Below are 20,335 nucleotides of genomic sequence, written 5' to 3'. Positions count from 1 at the left end.
AGCAACAGCTTTCCAGGCTAGCTCTTTGTGCCTGCGAGCTATCTGCAGACCTTCGCATTTTCGGAGCAGGGCTGATGAAGGTGTCCCGGCACGGACCACCTAAGCTACGTTTGAAGTTTGAGGGGGCAAGACAAGCAAGCAGCCCCAGTCTCTGTGCCTCTGTGCGAGCAGTGCCATGGGCAGATGAGGCTGAGCAACAGCTTTCCAGGCTAGCTCTTTCTGCCTGCGAGCTATCTGCAGACGTTCGCATTTTTGGAGCAAGGCTGCCGGAGGCGCCCGGCACAGACCAGCTAAGCTACGTTTGAAGTTTGAGGGGACAAGACAAGCAAGCAGCCCCAGTCTCTGTGCCTCTGTGCGAGCAGTGCCATGGGCAGATGAGGCTGAGCAACAGCTTTCCAGGCTAGCTCTTTCTGCCTGCGAGCTATCTGCAGACTTTCGCATTTTCGTAGCAGGGCTGCCAAAGTCGCCCGGCACAAACATCCAAATGATACGTTTGAAGTTTGAGGGGGCAAGAAAAAGCAAGCAGCCCCAGTCTCTGTGCCTCTGTGCGAGCAGTGCCATGGGCAGATGAGGCTGAGCAACAGCTTTCCAGGCTAGCTCTTTCTGCCTGCGAACTATCTGCAGACGTTCGCATTTTCGGAGCAGCGCTGCCGGAGGCGCCCAGCACAGACCACCTAAGCTACGTTTGAAGTTTGAGGGGACAAGACAAGCAAGCAGCCCCAGTCTCTGTGCCTCTGTGCGAGCAGTGCCATGGGCAGATGAGGCTGAGCAACAGCTTTCCAGGCTAGCTCTTTCTGCCTGCGAGCTATCTGCAGACCTTCGCATTTTCGGAGCAGGGCTGCCAGATGCGCCCGGCACAAACAGCCAAAAGATACGTTTGAAGTTTGAGGGGGCAAGACAAGCAAGCAGCCCCAGTCTCTGTGCCTCTGTGCGAGCAGTGCCATGGGCAGATGAGGCTGAGCAACAGCTTTCCAGGCTAGCTCTTTCTGGCTGCGAGCTATCTGCAGACGTTCACATTTTCGGAGCAGCGCTGTCGCAAGCACTCGGCACGGACCATCTAAGCTACGTTTGAAGTCTAAGGGGACAAAACAAGCAAGCAGCCCCAGTCTCTGTGCCTCTGTGCGAGCAGTGCCATGGGCAGATGAGGCTGAGCAACAGCTTTCCAGGCTAGCTCTTTCTGCCTGCGAGCTATCTGCAGACGTTCGCATTTTCGGAGCAGGGCTGATGGAGGTGTCCCGGCACTGACCACTTAAGCTACGTTTGAAGTTTGAGGGGACAAGACAAGCAAGCAGCCCCAGTCTCTGTGCCTCTGTGCGAGCAGTGCCATGGGCAGATGAGGCTGAGCAACAGCTTTCCAGGCTAGCTCTTTCTGCCTGCGAGCTATCTGCAGATGTTCGTATTTTCGGAGCAGGGCTGCCGCAAGCACCCGGCACGGACCACCTAAGCTACGTTTGAAGTTTGAGGGGACAAGACAAGCAAGCAGCCCCAGTCTCTGTGCCTCTGTGCGAGCAGTGCCATGGGCAGATGAGGCTGAGCAACAGCTTTCCAGGCTAGCTCTTTCTGCCTGCGAGCTATCTGCAGACGTTCGCATTTTCGGAGCAGGGCTGCCAGATGCGCCCGGCACAAACAGCCAAAAGATACGTTTGAAGTTTCAGGGGGCAAGACAAGCAAGCAGCCCCAGTCTCTGTGCCTCTGTGCGAGCAGTGCCATGGACAGATGAGGCTGAGCAACAGCTTTCCAGGCTAGCTCTTTCTGCCTGCGAGCTATCTGCAGAAGTTCGCATTTTCGGAGCAGGGCTGCCGGAAGCGCCCGGCATGGACCACATAAGCTACATTTGAAGTTTGAGGGGGCAAGACAAGCAAGCAGCCCCAGTCTCTGTGCCTCTGTGCGAGCAGTGCCATGGGCAGATGAGGCTGAGCAACAGCTTTCCAGGCTAGCTCTTTCTGCCTGCGAGCTATCTGCAGAAGTTCGTATTTTCGGAGCAGGGCTGCCGCAAGCACCCGGCACGGACCACCTAAGCTACGTTTGAAGTTTGAGGGGACAAGACAAGCAAGCAGCCCCAGTCTCTGTGCCTCTGTGCGAGCAGTGCCATGGGCAGATGAGGCTGAGCAACAGCTTTCCAGGCTAGCTCTTTGTGCCTGCGAGCTATCTGCAGACGTTCGCATTTTCGGAGCAGGGCTGATGGAGGTGTCCCGGCACGGACCACCTAAGCTACGTTTGAAGTTTGAGGGGACAAGACAAGCAAGCAGCCCCAGTCTCTGTGCCTCTGTGCGAGCAGTGCCATGGGCAGATGAGGCTGAGCAACAGCTTTCCAGGCTAGCTCTTTCTGCCTGCGAGCTATCTGCAGACGTTCGCATTTTCGGAGCAAGGCTGCCGGAGGCGCCCGGCACAGACCAGCTAAGCTACGTTTGAAGTTTGAGGGGACAAGACAAGCAAGCAGCCCCAGTCTCTGTGCCTCTGTGCGAGCAGTGCCATGGGCAGATGAGGCTGAGCAACAGCTTTCCAGGCTAGCTCTTTCTGCCTGCGAGCTATCTGCAGACTTTCGCATTTTCGTAGCAGGGTTGCCAAAGTCGCCCGGCACAAACATCCAAATGATACGTTTGAAGTTTGAGGGGGCAAGAAAAAGCAAGCAGCCCCAGTCTCTGTGCCTCTGTGCGAGCAGTGCCATGGGCAGATGAGGCTGAGCAACAGTTTTCCAGGCTAGCCCTTTCTGCCTGCGAGCTATCTGCAGACGTTCGCATTTTCGGAGCAGGGCTGCCGGAAGCGCCCGGCACGGACCACATAAGCTACATTTGAAGTTTGAGGGGACAAGACAAGCAAGCAGCCCCAGTCTCTGTGCCTCTGTGCGAGCAGTGCCATGGGCAGATGAGGCTGAGCAACAGTTTTCCAGGCTAGCTCTTTCTGGCTGCCAGCTATCTGCAGATGTTCGCATTTTCGGAGCAGGGCTGCCGGAGGCACCCGGCACGGACCACCTAAGCTACGTTTGAAGTTTGAGGGGACAAGACAAGCAAGCAGCCCCAGTCTCTGTGCCTCTGTGCGAGCAGTGCCATGGGCAGATGAGGCTGAGCAACAGCTTTCCAGGCTAGCTCTTTCTGGCTGTGAGATATCTGCAGACGTTCGCATTTTCGGAGCAGGGCTGCCGGAAGCGCCCGGCACGGACCACCTAATCTACGTTTGAAGTTTGAGGGGGCAAGACAAGCAAGCAGCCCCAGTCTCTGTGCCTCTGTGCGAGCAGTGCCATGGGCAGATGAGGCTGAGCAACAGCTTTCCAGGCTAGCTCTTTCTGCCTGCGAGCTATCTGCAGACCTTCGCATTTTCGGAGCAGGGCTGCCAGATGCGCCCGGCACAAACAGCCAAAAGATACGTTTGAAGTTTGAGGGGGCAAGACAAGCAAGCAGCCCCAGTCTCTGTGCCTCTGTGCGAGCAGTGCCATGGGCAGATGAGGCTGAGCAACAGCTTTCCAGGCTAGCTCTTTCTGGCTGCGAGCTATCTGCAGACGTTCGCATTTTCGGAGCAGCGCTGTCGCAAGCACTCGGCACGGACCACCTAAGCTACGTTTGAAGTCTAAGGGGACAAAACAAGCAAGCAGCCCCAGTCTCTGTGCCTCTGTGCGAGCAGTGCCATGGGCAGATGAGGCTGAGCAACAGCTTTCCAGGCTAGCTCTTTCTGCCTGCGAGCTATCTGCAGACGTTCGCATTTTCTAAGCAGGGCTGTTGGAGGTGTCCCGGCACTGACCACTTAAGCTACGTTTGAAGTTTGAGGGGGCAAGACAAGCAAGCAGCCGCAGTCTCTGTGCCTCTGTGCGAGCAGTGCCATGGGCAGATGAGGCTGAGCAACAGCTTTCCAGGCTAGCTCTTTCTGCCTGCGAGCTATCTGCAGACGTTTGCATTTTCGGAGCAGGGCTGCCAGATGCGCCCGGCACAAACAGCCAAAAGATACGTTTGAAGTTTGAGGGGGCAAGACAAGCAAGCAGCCCCAGTCTCTGTGCCTCTGTGCGAGCAGTGCCATGAACAGATGAGGCTGAGCAACAGCTTTCCAGGCTAGCTCTTTCTGCCTGCGAGCTATCTGCAGAAGTTCGCATTTTCGGAGCAGGGCTGCCGGAAGCGCCCGGCATGGACCACATAAGCTACATTTGAAGTTTGAGGGGGCAAGACAAGCAAGCAGCCCCAGTCTCTGTGCCTCTGTGCGAGCAGTGCCATGGGCAGATGAGGCTGAGCAACAGCTTTCCAGGCTAGCTCTTTCTGCCTGCGAGCTATCTGCAGATGTTCGTATTTTCGGAGCAGGGCTGCCGCAAGCACCCGGCACTGACCACCTAAGCTACGTTTGAAGTTTGAGGGGACAAGACAAGCAAGCAGCCCCAGTCTCTGTGCCTCTGTGCGAGCAGTGCCATGGGCAGATGAGGCTGAGCAACAGCTTTCCAGGCTAGCTCTTTGTGCCTGCGAGCTATCTGCAGACGTTCGCATTTTCGGAGCAGGGCTGATGGAGGTGTCCCGGCACGGACCACCTAAGCTACGTTTGAAGTTTGAGGGGGCAAGACAAGCAAGCAGCCCCAGTCTCTGTGCCTCTGTGCGAGCAGTGCCATGGGCAGATGAGGCTGAGCAACAGCTTTCCAGGCTAGCTCTTTCTGCCTGCGAGCTATCTGCAGACGTTCGCATTTTTGGAGCAAGGCTGCCGGAGGCGCCCGGCACAGACCAGCTAAGCTACGTTTGAAGTTTGAGGGGACAAGACAAGCAAGCAGCCCCAGTCTCTGTGCCTCTGTGCGAGCAGTGCCATGGGCAGATGAGGCTGAGCAACAGCTTTCCAGGCTAGCTCTTTCTGCCTGCGAGCTATCTGCAGACGTTCGCATTTTCGGAGCAGGGCTGCCGGAAGCGCCCGGCACGGACCACCTAAGCTACGTTTGAAGTTTGAGGGGGCAAGACAAGCAAGCAGCCCCAGTCTCTGTGCCTCTGTGCGAGCAGTGCCATGGGCAGATGAGGCTGAGCAACAGCTTTCCAGGCTAGCTCTTTCTGCCTGCGAGCTATCTGCAGACGTTCGCATTTTCGGAGCAGCGCTGTCGCAAGCACTCGGCACGGACCACCTAAGCTACGTTTGAAGTCTAAGGGGACAAAACAAGCAAGCAGCCCCAGTCTCTGTGCCTCTGTGCGAGCAGTGCCATGGGCAGATGAGGCTGAGCAACAGCTTTCCAGGCTAGCTCTTTCTGCCTGCGAGCTATCTGCAGACGTTCGCATTTTCGGAGCAGCGCTGTCGCAAGCACTCGGCACGGACCACCTAAGCTACGTTTGAAGTCTAAGGGGACAAAACAAGCAAGCAGCCCCAGTCTCTGTGCCTCTGTGCGAGCAGTGCCATGGGCAGATGAGGCTGAGCAACAGCTTTCCAGGCTAGCTCTTTCTGCCTGCGAGCTATCTGCAGACCTTCGCATTTTCGGAGCAGGGCTGCCAGATGCGCCCGGCACAAACAGCCAAAAGATACGTTTGAAGTTTCAGGGGGCAAGACAAGCAAGCAGCCCCAGTCTCTGTGCCTCTGTGCGAGCAGTGCCATGGGCAGATGAGGCTGAGCAACAGCTTTCCAGGCTAGCTCTTTCTGCCTGCGAGCTATCTGCAGACGTTCGCATTTTCGGAGCAGCGCTGTCGCAAGCACTCGGCACGGACCACCTAAGCTACGTTTGAAGTCTAAGGGGACAAAACAAGCAAGCAGCCCCAGTCTCTGTGCCTCTGTGCGAGCAGTGCCATGGGCAGATGAGGCTGAGCAACAGCTTTCCAGGCTAGCTCTTTCTGCCTGCGAGCTATCTGCAGACGTTCGCATTTTCGGAGCAGGGCTGATGGAGGTGTCCCGGCACTGACCACTTAAGCTACGTTTGAAGTTTGAGGGGGCAAGACAAGCAAGCAGCCCCAGTCTCTGTGCCTCTGTGCGAGCAGTGCCATGGGCAGATGAGGCTGAGCAACAGCTTTCCAGGCTAGCTCTTTCTGCCTGAGAGCTATCTGCAGACCTTCGCATTTTCGGAGCAGGGCTGCCAGATGCGCCCGGCACAAACAGCCAAAAGATACGTTTGAAGTTTGAGGGGGCAAGACAAGCAAGCAGCCCCAGTCTCTGTGCCTCTGTGCGAGCAGTGCCATGGACAGATGAGGCTGAGCAACAGCTTTCCAGGCTAGCTCTTTCTGCCTGCGAGCTATCTGCAGAAGTTCGCATTTTCGGAGCAGGGCTGCCGGAAGCGCCCGGCATGGACCACATAAGCTACATTTGAAGTTTGAGGGGGCAAGACAAGCAAGCAGCCCCAGTCTCTGTGCCTCTGTGCGAGCAGTGCCATGGACAGATGAGGCTGAGCAACAGCTTTCCAGGCTAGCTCTTTCTGCCTGCGAGCTATCTGCAGAAGTTCGCATTTTCGGAGCAGGGCTGCCGGAAGCGCCCGGCATGGACCACATAAGCTACATTTGAAGTTTGAGGGGGCAAGACAAGCAAGCAGCCCCAGTCTCTGTGCCTCTGTGCGAGCAGTGCCATGGGCAGATGAGGCTGAGCAACAGCTTTCCAGGCTAGCTCTTTCTGCCTGCGAGCTATCTGCAGATGTTCGCATTTTCGGAGCAGGGCTGCCGCAAGCACCCGGCACGGACCACCTAAGCTACGTTTGAAGTTTGAGGGGACAAGACAAGCAAGCAGCCCCAGTCTCTGTGCCTCTGTGCGAGCAGTGCCATGGGCAGATGAGGCTGAGCAACAGCTTTCCAGGCTAGCTCTTTGTGCCTGCGAGCTATCTGCAGACGTTCGCATTTTCGGAGCAGGGCTGATGGAGGTGTCCCGGCACAGACCAGCTAAGCTACGTTTGAAGTTTGAGGGGACAAGACAAGCAAGCAGCCCCAGTCTCTGTGCCTCTGTGCGAGCAGTGCCATGGGCAGATGAGGCTGAGCAACAGCTTTCCAGGCTAGCTCTTTCTGCCTGCGAGCTATCTGCAGACTTTCGCATTTTCGTAGCAGGGCTGCCAAAGTCGCCCGGCACAAACATCCAAATGATACGTTTGAAGTTTGAGGGGGCAAGAAAAAGCAAGCAGCCCCAGTCTCTGTGCCTCTGTGCGAGCAGTGCCATGGGCAGATGAGGCTGAGCAACAGTTTTCCAGGCTAGCCCTTTCTGCCTGCGAGCTATCTGCAGACGTTCGCATTTTCGGAGCAGGGCTGCCGGAAGCGCCCGGCACGGACCACATAAGCTACATTTGAAGTTTGAGGGGACAAGACAAGCAAGCAGCCCCAGTCTCTGTGCCTCTGTGCGAGCAGTGCCATGGGCAGATGAGGCTGAGCAATAGTTTTCCAGGCTAGCTCTTTCTGGCTGCCAGCTATCTGCAGATGTTCGCATTTTCGGAGCAGGGCTGTCGCAAGCACCCGGCACGGACCACCTAAGATACGTTTGAAGTTTGAGGGGACAAGACAAGCAAGCAGCCCCAGTCTCTGTGCCTCTGTGCGAGCAGTGCCATGGGCAGATGAGGCTGAGCAACAGCTTTCCAGGCTAGCTCTTTCTGGCTGCGAGATATCTGCAGACGTTCGCTTTTTCGGAGCAGGGCTGCCGGAAGCGCCCGGCACGGACCACCTAATCTACGTTTGAAGTTTGAGGGGACAAGACAAGCAAGCAGCCCCAGTCTCTGTGCCTCTGTGCGAGCAGTGCCATGGGCAGATGAGGCTGAGCAACAGCTTTCCAGGCTAGCTCTTTCTGCCTGCGAGCTATCTGCAGACCTTCGCATTTTCGGAGCAGGGCTGCCAGATGCGCCCGGCACAAACAGCCAAAAGATACGTTTGAAGTTTGAGGGGGCAAGACAAGCAAGCAGCCCCAGTCTCTGTGCCTCTGTGCGAGCAGTGCCATGGGCAGATGAGGCTGAGCAACAGCTTTCCAGGCTAGCTCTTTCTGCCTGCGAGCTATCTGCAGAAGTTCGCATTTTCGGAGCAGGGCTGCCGGAAGCGCCCGGCATGGACCACATAAGCTACATTTGAAGTTTGATGGGGCAAGACAAGCAAGCAGCCCCACTCTCTGTGCCTTTGTGCGAGCAGTGCCATGGGCAGATGAGGCTGAGCAACAGCTTTCCAGGCTAGCTCTTTCTGCCTGCGAGCTATCTGCAGACGTTCGCATTTTCGGAACAGCGCTGCTGGAGGCCCCCTGCACGGACCCCCCAAAGTTGCGTTTGAAGTTGGAGGTGGCAAGACAAGCAAGCAACCCCAGTCTCTGTGCCTCTGTGCGATCAGTGCCATGGGCAGATGAGGCTGTGCAACAGCTTTCCAGGCTAGCTCTTTCTGCCTGCGATCTATCTGCAGACGTTCACCTTTTCAGAGCAGGGCTGCTGGAGGCGCCCAGCACGGACCACCCAAATCTACGTTTGAAGTTTTATGTGGCAAGACAAGCAAGCAGCCCCAGTCTCTGTGCCTCTGTGCGAGCAGTGCTATGGGCAGATGAGGCTGAGCAACAGCTTTCCAGGCTAGCTGTTTCTGGCTGAGAGCTATCTACAGAAATTCGCCTTTTCAGAGCAGTGCTGCTGGAGGCGCCCAGCACGGACCACCTAAGATACTTTTGAACTTGGAGGTGGCAAGACAAGCAAGCAGCCCCAGTCTCTGTGCCTCTGTGCGAGCAGTGCCATGGGCAGATGAGGCTGAGCAACAGCTTTCCAGGCTAGCTCTTTCGGCCTGCGAGCTATCTGCAGACGTTCGCATTTTCAGAGCAGGTCTGCGGAGGCCCCCTGCACGGACCACCTAATCTAAGTTTGTATTTGAAGGTTTCAAGACAAGCAAGTAGCCCCAGTCTCTGTGCCTCTGTGCGAGCAGTGCCATGGGCAGATGAACCTGAGCAACAGCTTTCCAGGCTAGCCCTTTCTGCCTGCGAGCTATCTGCAGACGTTCGCATTTTCGGAGCAAGGCTGCCCGAGGCTTCCTGCACGGACCACCTAAGCTACATTTGAAGTTGCAAGTGGCAGGACAAGCAAGCAGCCCCAGTCTCTGTGCCTCTGTGCAAGCAGTGCCATGGGCAGATGAGGCTGAGTAACAGCTTTCCAGGCTAGCTCTTTCAGCCTGCAAGCTATCTGCAGACGTTTGCATTTTCGGAGCAGGGCTGCCGGACGCCCCCTGCACGTAAACCCGAAAGATACGTTTGAAGTTTGAGGGGGCAAGACAAGCAAGCAGCCCCAGTCTCTGTGCCTCTGTGCGAGCAGTGCCATGGGCAGATGAGGCTGAGCAACAGCTTTCCAGGCTAGCTCTTTCTGCCTGAGAGCTATCTGCAGACGTTCGCATTTTCGGAACAGCGCTGCTGGAGGCCCCCTGCACGGACCCCCCAAAGCTACGTTTGAAGTTTGAGGTCTCAAGACAAGCAAGCAGCCCCAGTCTCTGTGCCTCTGTGCGAGCAGTGCCATTTGCAGATGAGGATGAGCAACAGCTTTCCAGGCTAGCTCTTTCTGCCTGCGAGCTATCTGCAGACGTTCGTCTTTTCAGAGCAGGGCTGCTTGATGCGCCCAGCACGGACCACCTAAGATACGTTTGTAGTTTGAGGTCTCAAGACAAGCAAGCAGCCCCAGTCTCTGTGGCTCTGTGCGAGCAGTGTCATGGGCAGATGAGGCTGAGCAACAGCTTTCCAGGCTAGCTCTTTCTGCCTGAGAGCTATCTGCACACGTTCACATTTTCAGAGCAGGGCTGCTGGAGGCGCCCAGCACGGACCACCCAAATCTACGTTTGAAGTTTGATGTGGCAAGACAAGCAAGCAGCCCCAGTCTCTGTGCCTCTGTGCGAGCAGTGCTATGGGCAGATGAGGCTGAGCAACAGCTTTCCAGGCTAGCTCTTTATGGCTGAGAGCTATCTGCAGAAATTCGCCTTTTCAGAGCAGGGCTGCTGGAGGCGCCCAGCATGGACCACCTAAGATACTTTTGAACTTGGAGGTGGCAAGACAAGCAAGCAGCCCCAGTCTCTGTGCCTCTGTGCGAGCAGTGCCATGGCCAGATGAGGCTGAGCAACAGCTTTCCAGGCTAGATCTTTCGGCCTGCGAGCTATCTGCAGACGTTCGCATTTTCAGAGCAGGTCTGCCGGAGGCCCCCTGCACGGACCACCTAATCTAAGTTTGTAGTTGAAGGTTTCAAGACAAGCAAGTAGCCCCAGTCTCTGTGCCTCTGTGCGAGCAGTGCCATGGGCAGATGAGGCTGAGCAACAGCTTTCCAGGCTAGCTCTTTCTGCCTGAGAGCTATCTGCAGACGTTCGCATTTTCGGAACAGCGCTGCTGGAGGCCCCCTGCACGGACCCCCCAAAGCTACGTTTGAAGTTTGAGGTCTCAAGACAAGCAAGCAGCCCCAGTCTCTGTGCCTCTGTGCGAGCAGTGCCATTTGCAGATGAGGATGAGCAACAGCTTTCCAGGCTAGCTCTTTCTGCCTGCGAGCTATCTGCAGACGTTCGTCTTTTCAGAGCAGGGCTGCTTGATGCGCCCAGCACGGACCACCTAAGATACGTTTGTAGTTTGAGGTCTCAAGACAAGCAAGCAGCCCCAGTCTCTGTGGCTCTGTGCGAGCAGTGTCATGGGCAGATGAGGCTGAGCAACAGCTTTCCAGGCTAGCTCTTTCTGCCTGAGAGCTATCTGCACACGTTCACATTTTCAGAGCAGGGCTGCTGGAGGCGCCCAGCACGGACCACCCAAATCTACGTTTGAAGTTTGATGTGGCAAGACAAGCAAGCAGCCCCAGTCTCTGTGCCTCTGTGCGAGCAGTGCTATGGGCAGATGAGGCTGAGCAACAGCTTTCCAGGCTAGCTCTTTATGGCTGAGAGCTATCTGCAGAAATTCGCCTTTTCAGAGCAGGGCTGCTGGAGGCGCCCAGCATGGACCACCTAAGATACTTTTGAACTTGGAGGTGGCAAGACAAGCAAGCAGCCCCAGTCTCTGTGCCTCTGTGCGAGCAGTGCCATGGCCAGATGAGGCTGAGCAACAGCTTTCCAGGCTAGATCTTTCGGCCTGCGAGCTATCTGCAGACGTTCGCATTTTCAGAGCAGGTCTGCCGGAGGCCCCCTGCACGGACCACCTAATCTAAGTTTGTAGTTGAAGGTTTCAAGACAAGCAAGTAGCCCCAGTCTCTGTGCCTCTGTGCGAGCAGTGCCATGGGCAGATGAGGCTGAGCAACAGCTTTCCAGGCTAGCTCTTTCTGCCTGCGAGCTATCTGCACACGTTCACCTTTTCAGAGCAGGGCTGCTGGAGGCGCCCAGCACGGACCACCCAAATCTACGTTTGAAGTTTTATGTGGCAAGACAAGCAAGCAGCCCCAGTCTCTGTGCTTCTGTGCGAGCAGTGCCATGATCAGATGAGGCTGAGCAATAGCTTTCCAGGCTAGCTCTTTCTGCCTGCGAGCTATCTGCAGACGTTCGCATTTTCGGAGCAGCGCTGTCGCAAGCACTCGGCACGGACCACCTAAGCTACGTTTGAAGTCTAAGGGGACAAAACAAGCAAGCAGCCCCAGTCTCTGTGCCTCTGTGCGAGCAGTGCCATGGGCAGATGAGGCTGAGCAACAGCTTTCCAGGCTAGCTCTTTCTGCCTGCGAGCTATCTGCAGACCTTCGCATTTTCGGAGCAGGGCTGCCAGATGCGCCCGGCACAAACAGCCAAAAGATACGTTTGAAGTTTCAGGGGGCAAGACAAGCAAGCAGCCCCAGTCTCTGTGCCTCTGTGCGAGCAGTGCCATGGGCAGATGAGGCTGAGCAACAGCTTTCCAGGCTAGCTCTTTCTGCCTGCGAGCTATCTGCAGACGTTCGCATTTTCGGAGCAGCGCTGTCGCAAGCACTCGGCACGGACCACCTAAGCTACGTTTGAAGTCTAAGGGGACAAAACAAGCAAGCAGCCCCAGTCTCTGTGCCTCTGTGCGAGCAGTGCCATGGGCAGATGAGGCTGAGCAACAGCTTTCCAGGCTAGCTCTTTCTGCCTGCGAGCTATCTGCAGACGTTCGCATTTTCGGAGCAGGGCTGATGGAGGTGTCCCGGCACTGACCACTTAAGCTACGTTTGAAGTTTGAGGGGGCAAGACAAGCAAGCAGCCCCAGTCTCTGTGCCTCTGTGCGAGCAGTGCCATGGGCAGATGAGGCTGAGCAACAGCTTTCCAGGCTAGCTCTTTCTGCCTGCGAGCTATCTGCAGACGTTTGCATTTTCGGAGCAGGGCTGCCAGATGCGCCCGGCACAAACAGCCAAAAGATACGTTTGAAGTTTGAGGGGGCAAGACAAGCAAGCAGCCCCAGTCTCTGTGCCTCTGTGCGAGCAGTGCCATGGACAGATGAGGCTGAGCAACAGCTTTCCAGGCTAGCTCTTTCTGCCTGCGAGCTATCTGCAGAAGTTCGCATTTTCGGAGCAGGGCTGCCGGAAGCGCCCGGCATGGACCACATAAGCTACATTTGAAGTTTGAGGGGGCAAGACAAGCAAGCAGCCCCAGTCTCTGTGCCTCTGTGCGAGCAGTGCCATGGACAGATGAGGCTGAGCAACAGCTTTCCAGGCTAGCTCTTTCTGCCTGCGAGCTATCTGCAGAAGTTCGCATTTTCGGAGCAGGGCTGCCGGAAGCGCCCGGCATGGACCACATAAGCTACATTTGAAGTTTGAGGGGGCAAGACAAGCAAGCAGCCCCAGTCTCTGTGCCTCTGTGCGAGCAGTGCCATGGGCAGATGAGGCTGAGCAACAGCTTTCCAGGCTAGCTCTTTCTGCCTGCGAGCTATCTGCAGATGTTCACATTTTCGGAGCAGGGCTGCCGCAAGCACCCGGCACGGACCACCTAAGCTACGTTTGAAGTTTGAGGGGACAAGACAAGCAAGCAGCCCCAGTCTCTGTGCCTCTGTGCGAGCAGTGCCATGGGCAGATGAGGCTGAGCAACAGCTTTCCAGGCTAGCTCTTTGTGCCTGCGAGCTATCTGCAGACGTTCGCATTTTCGGAGCAGGGCTGATGGAGGTGTCCCGGCACAGACCAGCTAAGCTACGTTTGAAGTTTGAGGGGACAAGACAAGCAAGCAGCCCCAGTCTCTGTGCCTCTGTGCGAGCAGTGCCATGGGCAGATGAGGCTGAGCAACAGCTTTCCAGGCTAGCTCTTTCTGCCTGCGAGCTATCTGCAGACTTTCGCATTTTCGTAGCAGGGCTGCCAAAGTCGCCCGGCACAAACATCCAAATGATACGTTTGAAGTTTGAGGGGGCAAGAAAAAGCAAGCAGCCCCAGTCTCTGTGCCTCTGTGCGAGCAGTGCCATGGGCAGATGAGGCTGAGCAACAGTTTTCCAGGCTAGCCCTTTCTGCCTGCGAGCTATCTGCAGACGTTCGCATTTTCGGAGCAGGGCTGCCGGAAGCGCCCGGCACGGACCACATAAGCTACATTTGAAGTTTGAGGGGACAAGACAAGCAAGCAGCCCCAGTCTCTGTGCCTCTGTGCGAGCAGTGCCATGGGCAGATGAGGCTGAGCAATAGTTTTCCAGGCTAGCTCTTTCTGGCTGCCAGCTATCTGCAGATGTTCGCATTTTCGGAGCAGGGCTGTCGCAAGCACCCGGCACGGACCACCTAAGATACGTTTGAAGTTTGAGGGGACAAGACAAGCAAGCAGCCCCAGTCTCTGTGCCTCTGTGCGAGCAGTGCCATGGGCAGATGAGGCTGAGCAACAGCTTTCCAGGCTAGCTCTTTCTGGCTGCGAGATATCTGCAGACGTTCGCATTTTCGGAGCAGGGCTGCCGGAAGCGCCCGGCACGGACCACCTAATCTACGTTTGAAGTTTGAGGGGACAAGACAAGCAAGCAGCCCCAGTCTCTGTGCCTCTGTGCGAGCAGTGCCATGGGCAGATGAGGCTGAGCAACAGCTTTCCAGGCTAGCTCTTTCTGCCTGCGAGCTATCTGCAGACCTTCGCATTTTCGGAGCAGGGCTGCCAGATGCGCCCGGCACAAACAGCCAAAAGATACGTTTGAAGTTTGAGGGGGCAAGACAAGCAAGCAGCCCCAGTCTCTGTGCCTCTGTGCGAGCAGTGCCATGGGCAGATGAGGCTGAGCAACAGCTTTCCAGGCTAGCTCTTTCTGCCTGCGAGCTATCTGCAGAAGTTCGCATTTTCGGAGCAGGGCTGCCGGAAGCGCCCGGCATGGACCACATAAGCTACATTTGAAGTTTGATGGGGCAAGACAAGCAAGCAGCCCCACTCTCTGTGCCTTTGTGCGAGCAGTGCCATGGGCAGATGAGGCTGAGCAACAGCTTTCCAGGCTAGCTCTTTCTGCCTGCGAGCTATCTGCAGACGTTCGCATTTTCGGAACAGCGCTGCTGGAGGCCCCCTGCACGGACCCCCCAAAGTTGCGTTTGAAGTTGGAGGTGGCAAGACAAGCAAGCAGCCCCAGTCTCTGTGCCTCTGTGCGATCAGTGCCATGGGCAGATGAGGCTGTGCAACAGCTTTCCAGGCTAGCTCTTTCTGCCTGCGATCTATCTGCAGACGTTCACCTTTTCAGAGCAGGGCTGCTGGAGGCGCCCAGCACGGACCACCCAAATCTACGTTTGAAGTTTTATGTGGCAAGACAAGCAAGCAGCCCCAGTCTCTGTGCCTCTGTGCGAGCAGTGCTATGGGCAGATGAGGCTGAGCAACAGCTTTCCAGGCTAGCTGTTTCTGGCTGAGAGCTATCTACAGAAATTCGCCTTTTCAGAGCAGTGCTGCTGGAGGCGCCCAGCACGGACCACCTAAGATACTTTTGAACTTGGAGGTGGCAAGACAAGCAAGCAGCCCCAGTCTCTGTGCCTCTGTGCGAGCAGTGCCATGGGCAGATGAGGCTGAGCAACAGCTTTCCAGGCTAGCTCTTTCGGCCTGCGAGCTATCTGCAGACGTTCGCATTTTCAGAGCAGGTCTGCGGAGGCCCCCTGCACGGACCACCTAATCTAAGTTTGTATTTGAAGGTTTCAAGACAAGCAAGTAGCCCCAGTCTCTGTGCCTCTGTGCGAGCAGTGCCATGGGCAGATGAACCTGAGCAACAGCTTTCCAGGCTAGCCCTTTCTGCCTGCGAGCTATCTGCAGACGTTCGCATTTTCGGAGCAAGGCTGCCCGAGGCTTCCTGCACGGACCACCTAAGCTACATTTGAAGTTGCAAGTGGCAGGACAAGCAAGCAGCCCCAGTCTCTGTGCCTCTGTGCAAGCAGTGCCATGGGCAGATGAGGCTGAGTAACAGCTTTCCAGGCTAGCTCTTTCAGCCTGCAAGCTATCTGCAGACGTTTGCATTTTCGGAGCAGGGCTGCCGGACGCCCCCTGCACGTAAACCCGAAAGATACGTTTGAAGTTTGAGGGGGCAAGACAAGCAAGCAGCCCCAGTCTCTGTGCCTCTGTGCGAGCAGTGCCATGGGCAGATGAGGCTGAGCAACAGCTTTCCAGGCTAGCTCTTTATTCCTGAGAGCTATCTGCAGACGTTCGCATTTTCGGAACAGCGCTGCTGGAGGCCCCCTGCACGGACCCCCCAAAGCTACGTTTGAAGTTTGAGGTCTCAAGACAAGCAAGCAGCCCCAGTCTCTGTGCCTCTGTGCGAGCAGTGCCATTTGCAGATGAGGATGAGCAACAGCTTTCCAGGCTAGCTCTTTCTGCCTGCGAGCTATCTGCAGACGTTCGTCTTTTCAGAGCAGGGCTGCTTGATGCGCCCAGCACGGACCACCTAAGATACGTTTGTAGTTTGAGGTCTCAAGACAAGCAAGCAGCCCCAGTCTCTGTGGCTCTGTGCGAGCAGTGTCATGGGCAGATGAGGCTGAGCAACAGCTTTCCAGGCTAGCTCTTTCTGCCTGAGAGCTATCTGCACACGTTCACATTTTCAGAGCAGGGCTGCTGGAGGCGCCCAGAACGGACCACCCAAATCTACGTTTGAAGTTTGATGTGGCAAGAAAAGCAAGCAGCCCCAGTCTCTGTGCCTCTGTGCGAGCAGTGCTATGGGCAGATGAGGCTGAGCAACAGCTTTCCAGGCTAGCTCTTTATGGCTGAGAGCTATCTGCAGAAATTCGCCTTTTCAGAGCAGGGCTGCTGGAGGCGCCCAGCATGGACCACCTAAGATACTTTTGAACTTGGAGGTGGCAAGACAAGCAAGCAGCCCCAGTCTCTGTGCCTCTGTGCGAGCAGTGCCATGGCCAGATGAGGCTGAGCAACAGCTTTCCAGGCTAGATCTTTCGGCCTGCGAGCTATCTGCAGACGTTCGCATTTTCAGAGCAGGTCTGCCGGAGGCCCCCTGCACGGACCACCTAATCTAAGTTTGTAGTTGAAGGTTTCAAGACAAGCAAGTAGCCCCAGTCTCTGTGCCTCTGTGCGAGCAGTGCCATGGGCAGATGAGGCTGAGCAACAGCTTTCCAGGCTAGCTCTTTCTGCCTGCGAGCTATCTGCACACGTTCACCTTTTCAGAGCAGGGCTGCTGGAGGCGCCCAGCACGGACCACCCAAATCTACGTTTGAAGTTTTATGTGGCAAGACAAGCAAGCAGCCCCAGTCTCTGTGCTTCTGTGCGAGCAGTGCCATGATCAGATGAGGCTGAGCAATAGCTTTCCAGGCTAGCTCTTTCTGGCTGAGAGCTATCTGCAGAATTTCGTCTTTTCGGAGCAGTGCTGCTGGAGGCGCCCAGCACGGACCACCTAAGATACGTTTGTAGTTTGAGGTCTCAAGACAAGCAAGCAGCCCCAGTCTCTGTGGCTCTGTGCGAGCAGTGCCATGGGCAGATGAGGCTGAGCAACAGCTTTCCAGGCTAGCTCTTTCTGCCTGAGAGCTATCTGCAGACGTTCGCATTTTCGTAACAGCGCTGCTGGAGGCCCCCTGCACGGACCCCCCAAAGCTACGTTTGAAGTTTGAGGTCTCAAGACAAGCAAGCAGCCCCAGTCTCTGTGCCTCTGTGCGAGCAGTGCCATTTGCAGATGAGGATGAGCAACAGCTTTCCAGGCTAGCTCTTTCTGCCTGCGAGCTATCTGCAGACGTTCGTCTTATCAGAGCAGGGCTGCTTGATGCGCCCAGCACGGGCCACCTAAGATACGTTTGAATTTTGAGGTGGCAAGACAAGCAAGCAGCCCCAGTCTCTGTGCCTCTGTGCGAGCAGTGCCATGGGCAGATGAGGCTGAGCAACAGCTTTCCAGGCTAGCTCTTTCTGCCTGCGAGCTATCTGCAGACGTTCTCCTTTTCAGAGCAGGGCTGTCGGAATCCTCCTTCACGGACCCCAAAGCTACTTTTGAAGTTTGAGGTGGCAAGACAAGCAAGCAGCCCCAGTCTCTGTGCCTCTGTGCGAGCAGTGCCATGGGCAGATGAGGCTGAGCAACAGCTTTACAGGCTAGCTCTTTGTGCCTGCGAGCTATCTGCAGACGTTCGCATTTTCAGAGCAGGGCTGCTGGAGGCCCCCTGCACGGACCACCTAATCTAAGTTTGCAGTTGGAGGTTTGAAGACAAGCAAGCAGCCCCAGTCTCTGTGCCTCTGTGCGAGCAGTGCCATGGTCAGATGAGGCTGAGCAACAGCTTTCTAGGCTAGCTCTTTCTGGCTGCGAGATATCTGCAGACTTTCGCATTTTCGGAGCATCGCTGCCGGAAGCACCCGGCACGGACCACCTAAGCTACGTTTGAAGTTTGATGGGGCAAGACAAGCAAGCAGCCCCACTCTCTGTGCCTCTGTGCGAGCAGTGCCATGGGCAGATGAGGCTGAGCAACAGCTTTCCAGGCTAGCTCTTTCTGCCTGCGAGCTATCTGCACACGTTCACCTTTTCAGAGCAGGGCTGCTGGAAGCGCCCAGCACGGACCACCCAAATCTACGTTTGAAGTTTTATGTGGCAAGACAAGCAAGCAGCCCCAGTCTCTGTGCCTCTGTGCGTGCAGTGCTATGGGCAGATGAGGCTGAGCAACAGCTTTCCAGGCTAGCTCTTTATGGCTGAGAGCTATCTGCAGAAATTCGCCTTTTCAGAGCAGGGCTGCTGGAGGCGCCCAGCATGGACCACCTAAGATACTTTTGAACTTGGAGGTGGCAAGACAAGCAAGCAGCCCCAGTCTCTGTGCCTCTGTGCGAGCAGTGCCATGGGCAGATGAGGCTGAGCAACAGCTTTCCAGGCTAGCTCTTTCTGCCTGTAATCTGTCTGCAGATGTTCTCCTTTTCAGAGCAGGGCTGCTGGAGGCGCCCAGCACGGACCACCCAAGATTACGTTTGAAGTTGGAGGTGGCAAGACAAGCAAGCAGCCCCAGTCTCTGTGCCTCTGTGCGAGCAGTGCCATGGGCAGATGAGGCTGAGTAACAGCTTTCCAGGCTAGCTCTTTATGCCTGCAAGGTATCTGCAGACGTTTGCATTTTCGGAGCAGGGCTGCCGTACGCCCCCTGCACGTACCCCCCAAAGCTACTTTTGAAGTTTGAGGGGGCAAGACAAGCAAGCAGCCCCAGTCTCTGTGCCTCTGTGCGAGCAGTGCCATGGGCAGATGAGGCTGAGCAACAGCTTTCCAGGCTAGCTCTTTCTGGCTGAGAGCTATCTGCAGACGTTCGTCTTTTTAGAGCAGGGCTGTGGATGCGCCCAGCACGGGCCACCTAAGATACGTTTGAAGTTTGAGGTGGCAAGACAAGCAAGCAGCCCCAGTCTCTGTGCCTCTGTGCGAGCAGTGCCATGGGCAGATGAGGCTGAGCAACAGCTTTCCAGGCTAGCTCTTTCTGCCTGCGAGCTATCTGCAGACGTTCTCCTTTCAGAGCAGGGCTGTCGGAATCCTCCTTCACGGACCCCAAAGCTACTTTTGAAGTTTGAGGTGGCAAGACAAGCAAGCAGCCCCAGTGTCTGTGCCTCTGTGCGAGCAGTGCCATGGGCAGATGAGGCTGAGCAACAGCTTTACAGGCTAGCTCTTTCAGCCTGCGAGCTATCTGCAGACGTTCGCATTTTCAGAGCAGGGCTGCCGGAGGCCCCCTGCACGGACCACCTAATCTAAGTTTGCAGTTGGAGGTTTCAAGACAAGCAAGCAGCCCCAGTCTCTGTGCCTCTGTGCGAGCAGTGCCATGATCAGATGAGGTTGAGCAACAGCATTCTAGGCTAGCTCTTTCTGGCTGCGAGCTATCTGCAGACTTTCGCATTTTAGGAGCAGCGCTGCAGGAAGCACCCGGCACGGACCACCTAAGTTACATTTGAAGTTTGATGGGGCAAGACAAGCAAGCAGCCCCACTCTCTGTGCCTTTGTGCGAGCAGTGCCATGGGCAGATGAGGCTGAGCAACAGCTTTCCAGGCTAGCTCTTTCTGCCTGCGAGCTATCTGCAGACGTTCGCATTTTCGGAACAGCGCTGCTGGAGGCCCCCTGCACGGACCCCCCAAAGTTGCGTTTGAAGTTGGAGGTGGCAAGACAAGCAAGCAGCCCCAGTCTCTGTGCCTCTGTGCGATCAGTGCCATGGGCAGATGAGGCTGAGCAACAGCTTTCCAGGCTAGCTCTTTCTGGCTGCGAGATATCTGCAGACGTTCGCATTTTCGGAGCAGGGCTGCCGGAAGCGCCCGGCACGGACCACCTAATCTACGTTTGAAGTTTGAGGGGACAAGACAAGCAAGCAGCCCCAGTCTCTGTGCCTCTGTGCGAGCAGTGCCATGGGCAGATGAGGCTGAGCAACAGCTTTCCAGGCTAGCTCTTTCTGCCTGCGAGCTATCTGCAGACCTTCGCATTTTCGGAGCAGGGCTGCCAGATGCGCCCGGCACAAACAGCCAAAAGATACGTTTGAAGTTTGAGGGGGCAAGACAAGCAAGCAGCCCCAGTCTCTGTGCCTCTGTGCGAGCAGTGCCATGGGCAGATGAGGCTGAGCAACAGCTTTCCAGGCTAGCTCTTTCTGCCTGCGAGCTATCTGCAGAAGTTCGCATTTTCGGAGCAGGGCTGCCGGAAGCGCCCGGCATGGACCACATAAGCTACATTTGAAGTTTGATGGGGCAAGACAAGCAAGCAGCCCCACTCTCTGTGCCTTTGTGCGAGCAGTGCCATGGGCAGATGAGGCTGAGCAACAGCTTTCCAGGCTAGCTCTTTCTGCCTGCGAGCTATCTGCAGACGTTCGCATTTTCGGAACAGCGCTGCTGGAGGCCCCCTGCACGGACCCCCCAAAGTTGCGTTTGAAGTTGGAGGTGGCAAGACAAGCAAGCAGCCCCAGTCTCTGTGCCTCTGTGCGATCAGTGCCATGGGCAGATGAGGCTGTGCAACAGCTTTCCAGGCTAGCTCTTTCTGCCTGCGATCTATCTGCAGACGTTCACCTTTTCAGAGCAGGGCTGCTGGAGGCGCCCAGCACGGACCACCCAAATCTACGTTTGAAGTTTTATGTGGCAAGACAAGCAAGCAGCCCCAGTCTCTGTGCCTCTGTGCGAGCAGTGCTATGGGCAGATGAGGCTGAGCAACAGCTTTCCAGGCTAGCTGTTTCTGGCTGAGAGCTATCTAC

Source organism: Opisthocomus hoazin, chromosome 13 (genome assembly GCF_030867145.1).
Source record: "Opisthocomus hoazin isolate bOpiHoa1 chromosome 13, bOpiHoa1.hap1, whole genome shotgun sequence".
In the NCBI taxonomy this organism is placed as follows: domain Eukaryota; kingdom Metazoa; phylum Chordata; class Aves; order Opisthocomiformes; family Opisthocomidae; genus Opisthocomus; species Opisthocomus hoazin.
This window is presented reverse-complemented; position numbering follows the sequence as displayed.